Raw genomic sequence first — 6,463 nt, forward strand, 5'->3', positions numbered from 1 at the left:
CAGAGATGTCCGTTCCCGGATGGTCGGACACTTCTTACTGATGCTCTTTGAATGACACACTAGGGATACTCTGTACTCGGATGTCTCCAATGAGAAAAAACCTCTCACTTAAAATTCCAATAATTCATTTAGAATTATTTTTCTTGGTGTTCCAAGCGAGAAAACCCTCTCACTTATAAATCCAACAATTCATTTAGAATTAATTTTCTGTTAGATAAAGCCAATTTAGCAACAGCCCATGGGAGCTTAATTAGGGATTTGAATCTTAAGCGGCGGGTCTCTCTCTCTCTCTCTCTCTCTCTCTCTCTCTCTCTCTCTCTCTCTCTCTCTCTCTCTCTCTCTCTCTCTCTCTCTCTCTCTCTCTCTCTCTCTCTCTCTCTCTCTCTCTCTCTCTCTCTCTCTCTCTCTCTCTCTCCCCCCCCCCACCCCCCCCGACAATGCGTATGTAAGCTCACAATGAAGATCCTCATCTTTTGAGGATGGGGAACCATTGGGGGTGTGTGTGTTTTTCCCATATGTATAAAGAGTGTCAAGCTGAAGACAAAGCTATCAGGACATATGTAACAGACTTGGACACCCCAAGTCGGAAATTTAGCATGACACACGAGAGAATTAGTAGAAACACTTCACAAACTTAATCACAACTTAAGAGAATTGGACATAGCTCGGCGTAGCCGTGCCCACAAGTATTGGCCCCAAAGTCTGGAGCCCTTTTCGGCATTTATTTTTATATTAATGCTTGAGCAACTTACAGAGTCGAAGGGTCCTCTCTGCTCAGCTGCTCGTCGCAAGTCTGAGATAGGAGACCCTCTCCATACATATTTCAAGGCCCCATGGGCTCTCAAAAGTAGTTCATGAAAAGCTTCAAACTCAAAAGCTTCAAGTCCCAAAAGCTGGCGCTAAATCCACAAGAATCAAACGAACCACCCACCCAACAATTCTGGATTGGGTAAGAGCACGGAAAATTCTAATGGAACAGCAAAGAAAGAGTACGGGCCACCTCGGCCTATGGAGTACAATGAATGGAGATGCAACATCAACAACAAGCTGATGCTTGTGCGAAGCAGATGCTCTAGTTTTCAAAGGATCCCCAATACGCGATGTCACAAACTACTGACATGTCAAAGCCCTGAAGAATGGAGCCAACTTGTAGATGTTGGACAAGGGACCTAAACCCTAAGAAACAAGTAACAGAAGAACAAGTAACAAAAGAACAAGTAACAGAAGAACGAGTCCTACCAACTTATGGGGACCCCGTTCGATGGGGCCCCAAGTGACGTAGAGGATTAAAATAAAGCATGACCCGCACACACACAAAGAAAGACTTGCGCCAAAAATTGATGACGTGGCAACTATACGGGTAATTTTGGATTTTTCACTGAAAATGCTGACGTGGCAGATTTCCATAGTGTTGATGTGACAGTTGTACGAAATTTCGTGATTTATGCTGTCATCTTTTCGGCATTTCTTTTTGAACGAGAAGCTTTTGAGTTTGAAGGCTTTTCATGTAAATTGCTTTGGGGCCTAGGGCCTTTAAATATGAGGCCATGGGATCATTCTCTGGCATGCTTCCTGGAGAAGGTGCAGAGTCTGGAGTACCGGCTTGTACTGTGTTGATGCAATAGTTCTTTTTTGAAAGCATACCGGCTCTACAAAAGAGAAGACATACCAAATTAGAGACTATTTGTAAATTGATATTGAAGAAGCTTCGTGCTCTGACCCCGGACTTATTAGGCACTTCCACCCTTACTTCATCACGCATCAGGAGCGCTCCCGTCTTCATCGCTCATGTCTTACAAGGCATAAGCCAAAAAGATCACTTGCAAGAGAAGGATCCAAGATTTGTTTTGAGTCACTATTTTTCTCAAAAGCAGTACCATACAGATGTTGTATGTCCATAGCTACTAAGGACTTGGCAAGCTTTCATGGAAAAAAAAAAAATTGCCCGAAGTTATATGGTTTCTTACTTCGGAGTGTATCCTGAAATGCTTGCCATGGAAATCCTAGTAGATTATAACTTGACATTTCTCGACATCTCTCAGTAGATGTCTCTTCACGAGAAAATGACGTTGGAGGTCCATTGCGATTGCTATCTTGGGACTACCATCGCCCCCAAAGAAAACATTGTCTGGCCAAGAGTTGATGGACCATGCTTGCTCAGCTACAACCTTATGGAATGCACCTAACCCTAATTTTTGGTGCATCTTTTTAAGTTTGAAATTTGTTTGAGAACTTGTTTGGTAATCCGGTTGGAATTTGTTTGAAATGGATGGTATCTATTTTGAACCTATTTTGGTGCCGATTTGAACTATTTGACTCTGGTTTTAATAGTGGTTTCATTGATTGGTGATTTTACTCTCGGGTGGAGAAGTGAGAAATACTGTTTTGGTATTTTTTGAACCTCGGAACGACGCAAGCCGATGCGTGGGGAGTGTTTTCTTGTATGTTTGAAAACCTCGGAATGACGCAAGTTGATGTCTAGGGAGCGTTCCGTTGTATGCTAGAAAACCTCCGAACGATGCAGACCAATGCGTGGGGAGCGTTTGGTTGTATGCTTGTAAAATAATTGTTGTTGTGACTCCTGACCCGGACCTAGATGGTTATGCGGGAGGAGTATTAAGAAGTTTGAGCAGTGGTTACTCTTAGCACCTCCAAACGATGCAGGCTGCGATCTCGGGGGCGTTTGGTTTTCAAAGGCCTTTTTATCTCCCGACCCGGACCTTTTTAGGTTATGCGAGAGGAGTGATGAGGGAGTCGTTGAATATCTCCATGCCCGGACCTTTTTAGGTTATGCGCGAGGAGTGTTCATCGAGGACTTTATATTTTTATGTCTTGTAACATGCATATGTGAGCATTTGTGTTTCATTGTGATGTGCCAACCACTGAATATTCCTAATTGGATGAGATTGCCTAGGTATGTAATTTTAGTGCATCAAGACACCCGTGGAAGATCGGTGCGGTCTGGGTGTGATGGCTAATTTGACTACGCCGGAATATCAAGAGTTCCGATCTGGACAAAAAGAGAAGCCAACTCCTTGATCAAAAGAGCAGCCAACTCCTTGATCAAAAAAGCTGAGAGGAGAAGCTAACTCCTTAACAAAAAGATCAAACTGATTGTCCCTCAAAATGACCCTCGGAAATTTTTGAGCTGACTTGAGTTGTTTTGCAGATATGTTATAATCGCGGACGATTACTCTCTTTCAAGAAGGGGATATGTCACAAACTGCTAACGTGTCAAAGCCCTGAAGAATGGAACCAACTTGCATATGCCGGTAGAGGGGCCTAAACCCTAAGAAGAACAAGTAACAGAAGAAGAAGTCCTACCAACTTATGGGGACCCCGTCCAATGGGCCCCAAGGGACATGAAGGATTAAAATAAAGCAGGACTCTCACACACACAAAGAAAGACTTGTGCCAAAAACTGATGACGAGGTAGTTGCACGGTAGTTTTCGGAATTTGTGTTGGCAATGCTGACGTGGCAGTTGTACGAAATTTTGTGTTTTACGCGGCAGCTTTTTGGCATTTCTTTTTGAACCGGAAGCTTTTGAGTTTGAAGGCTTTTCATGTAAACTGCTTTTGTGGCCTAGGGCCTTTAAATATGAGGCCATGGGCTCATTCTCTGGCATGCTTCCTAGAGAAGGTGTATAGTCTAGAGTACCGACTTGTACTGCATTGATGCAATATAAAGAAATACCAAAAGGAGTGCCAAGGTTTGGGGCCAATACTCTTTGGGGTGGAATTCCGCCACTCCGTGTCACGTGTCATCTCTCTCAGTTCAATTGTTAATGAAGTGCTAAAAGTTTTTTCAGTCTGTTCTTTTCTATTGGCACGTGGTGCCCGTCTTGTGACATGCAAATTTTTTGACCCGGCACCTGATCGATGAGATGCATTCCCAATGGCGGATGGCCATCGATTTACCCTTGAAGTAGCTCTGAAGAAACCTTCTGTTCCACGAATGTTCACCAAAGATGAACTTGACGACGTTGTCGAAAGAGGAGTCAACCAACTTCTGGGGGCCATGAAGCATTTGAGGAGATACAGCAAGGGAGAAGACTACCTTGGTTAGTTGGGTCATCAATCTTCTTTTGCAAATGCACAAAAATAAAAGAAGCATGTGCGCTTTAAGGGTGTGTCCATTTTTTCCTCATCTCTTCTGATAGTTCTGACAGCTCTTCCTCTTTTGATTCGAGTGATGAGGACAGAAAGGGCAAGAAATGAAGAAAGAACCAGAGACATGGAAAGAGCAAGAAAAAGGCCAAGAAAAGCAGATCCCACCGAAGACCCCGTAAATTTTTTGACATTTATGAGGAGGGATTCATCCTCTCCTGAGAGTTTGGACTCTGAGGAACAAATGTTTTATTCAAAGAGGAAGTACTTTTATAGAGCAGTAAAGAAGAAGACCAAAGATAAGAACAAGAAGACCAAAGAATTCAAGGAGAGTGGACAAGTAGTAAAATTTGAAATCTTTTCAGGTTTTAGGGATGCTCATAGGGCCCTCACTTTTATTCAACAATTTGACACAGCTTTTCAGACATAGTCACAAGGGACGCGTCACGGGAACGAGGGACAAGGCTCAAATGGATTTTTAGTGTAAAAAAGGAGGCGAGACAACAAGTGGGGACGAGAAGCCAAAAAATGGGCGTCTCCTATGACTATGTTTTCAAAGCACTCAAAGATTAGGAGGGTAACAACTTATTTGAAAGGAAATGCACGAACATGGTGGTCGACTCTTCTCTTACAAAAAGAAGCACCGACAAAGTGGCTAAAATTCAAGTGACTTTTTATTTCCTCTTGGCTCACTCAGGAGTATGAACATGGTGCGGTTACAGCTTGGAATCATGTTCAAATGACCAAGGGAGACACTTTAGATCTATTTTGTGAGAGATTTTGGGATGCTTTCCTACCTGCCTCTTCTTTTAACACTAGTTTGGTACTAAAACAGGACACTTAAGTGTCCTTTTTTTACAAATTTAAATTAAATGCTACTTGCATTAGACGGTTTATTTAAGAAAACCCTCTTAATATGCTTAAATATGTCAGCTAGAGGGTCTTTTAAAAATATAACCTGTATTTTAGAATCTACCATGATCCAGAACTATACTCATCAAGTTGACCCTCGTAGGACTGCGAATGATGGTTTGAAGAAATTGACTTTATAAGCTCAAGAAAAAAATGAAGAGACCTTGTAAAACAATTTAGGTCTCTTTTCCACAATTTTTCTATAGATAGTTGAAAGTTTTATGTGCAAAACATTTGACTTGGGAGTATATAAAATAATGGAAAGTTCTATGTGTTTGATATAGCCATTTCAAGCATATCGTTGTATACAAAGAAAAATATGTTTCTAATGTATTTGTGAGTTTTAAGAAGTGATACATTGCTTAATCTTTCCATTAAGGACTCAAGGTGGCAAAGTAGAAGGGCTTTGTTATGCAACAATTATTGGATCATTTTAAATATTTAAAATTGCATGCATAACAGAGAACTTTTCATTCTTTAGACATAAGCATTCAAAACCTCAAATAATATCAAACTTTCTATGTAGATCAACTAAATGTATCAAAGTACGTGGTACATACACAATTGGGGTGCCCAAAACCTTGGCTTTAATGTTATTATGGAGAACTCAAGATTTTCAAGAGTTTTTGCACGATAAAAAATTCAAGATAGAGTTCAAGCAATGAGATTTAATTAAGTTAGGGGAGCCCAAAAATACGTAGTTTCTTGGTTTCAACATATAAAATCATTTGTAGTTGTCAAATTGCACTAGAATAGCCCCAATTCCACGAGACCTTTGGAAGACCAAAATTATGCTCTTATTCAACACGTGCTCAAGTATGAAATTATGTCTATAACTTGCGTGTGATTTGCAAACTTGTCTTTAAAGTGCATTGCATTATTTTGTAGTACTAAGCGCTAACACTTGGCTTTTATAAACATAAAAAAATCCATCTCTACAAAAAAAACATAAGAATTTTATGATTTTTTTTGGCAAAACAGCTTGAATTTTTACTAAAATTTGTGACTTAAAACTAACCAAAGTTCTATTCATACGGATTGTATTTTGACATGTAGAGAAATCCAGAGTTCTCTTTCCCTCATAACAAACCTATGGTAGAAGCAAGGTATACAAAACTTCTTTCTAGCTTGACAAATAAATTGCCGAAACTTGGAAGGAAAACAGAACACTTAGTGCCTCAGGACACTTAAGTGTCCAATTACAGAACTAGTGTCAAAAAGATCAAATTGAATGATTTTTTTTTGTGGACTTCCCAAAGAGATTTGAGATTATTGCTTACTACAGAAGTCCAAGTTTGTACAAAAACTGATGGAACATGCTAAGCAAGGGTTTGATATGCGTTCGAGTAATCCGACTTATCCAAATGATCAAGTTTTGACACCAAGGACTAGACAAAATTTGACAAATGATAACAGAAGAAGAGGGAACTTTCAAAAAAAGAA

Source organism: Adiantum capillus-veneris, chromosome 22, assembly GCF_014529385.1.
Source record: "Adiantum capillus-veneris isolate H3 chromosome 22, ASM1452938v2, whole genome shotgun sequence".
Lineage (NCBI taxonomy): Eukaryota > Viridiplantae > Streptophyta > Polypodiopsida > Polypodiales > Pteridaceae > Adiantum > Adiantum capillus-veneris.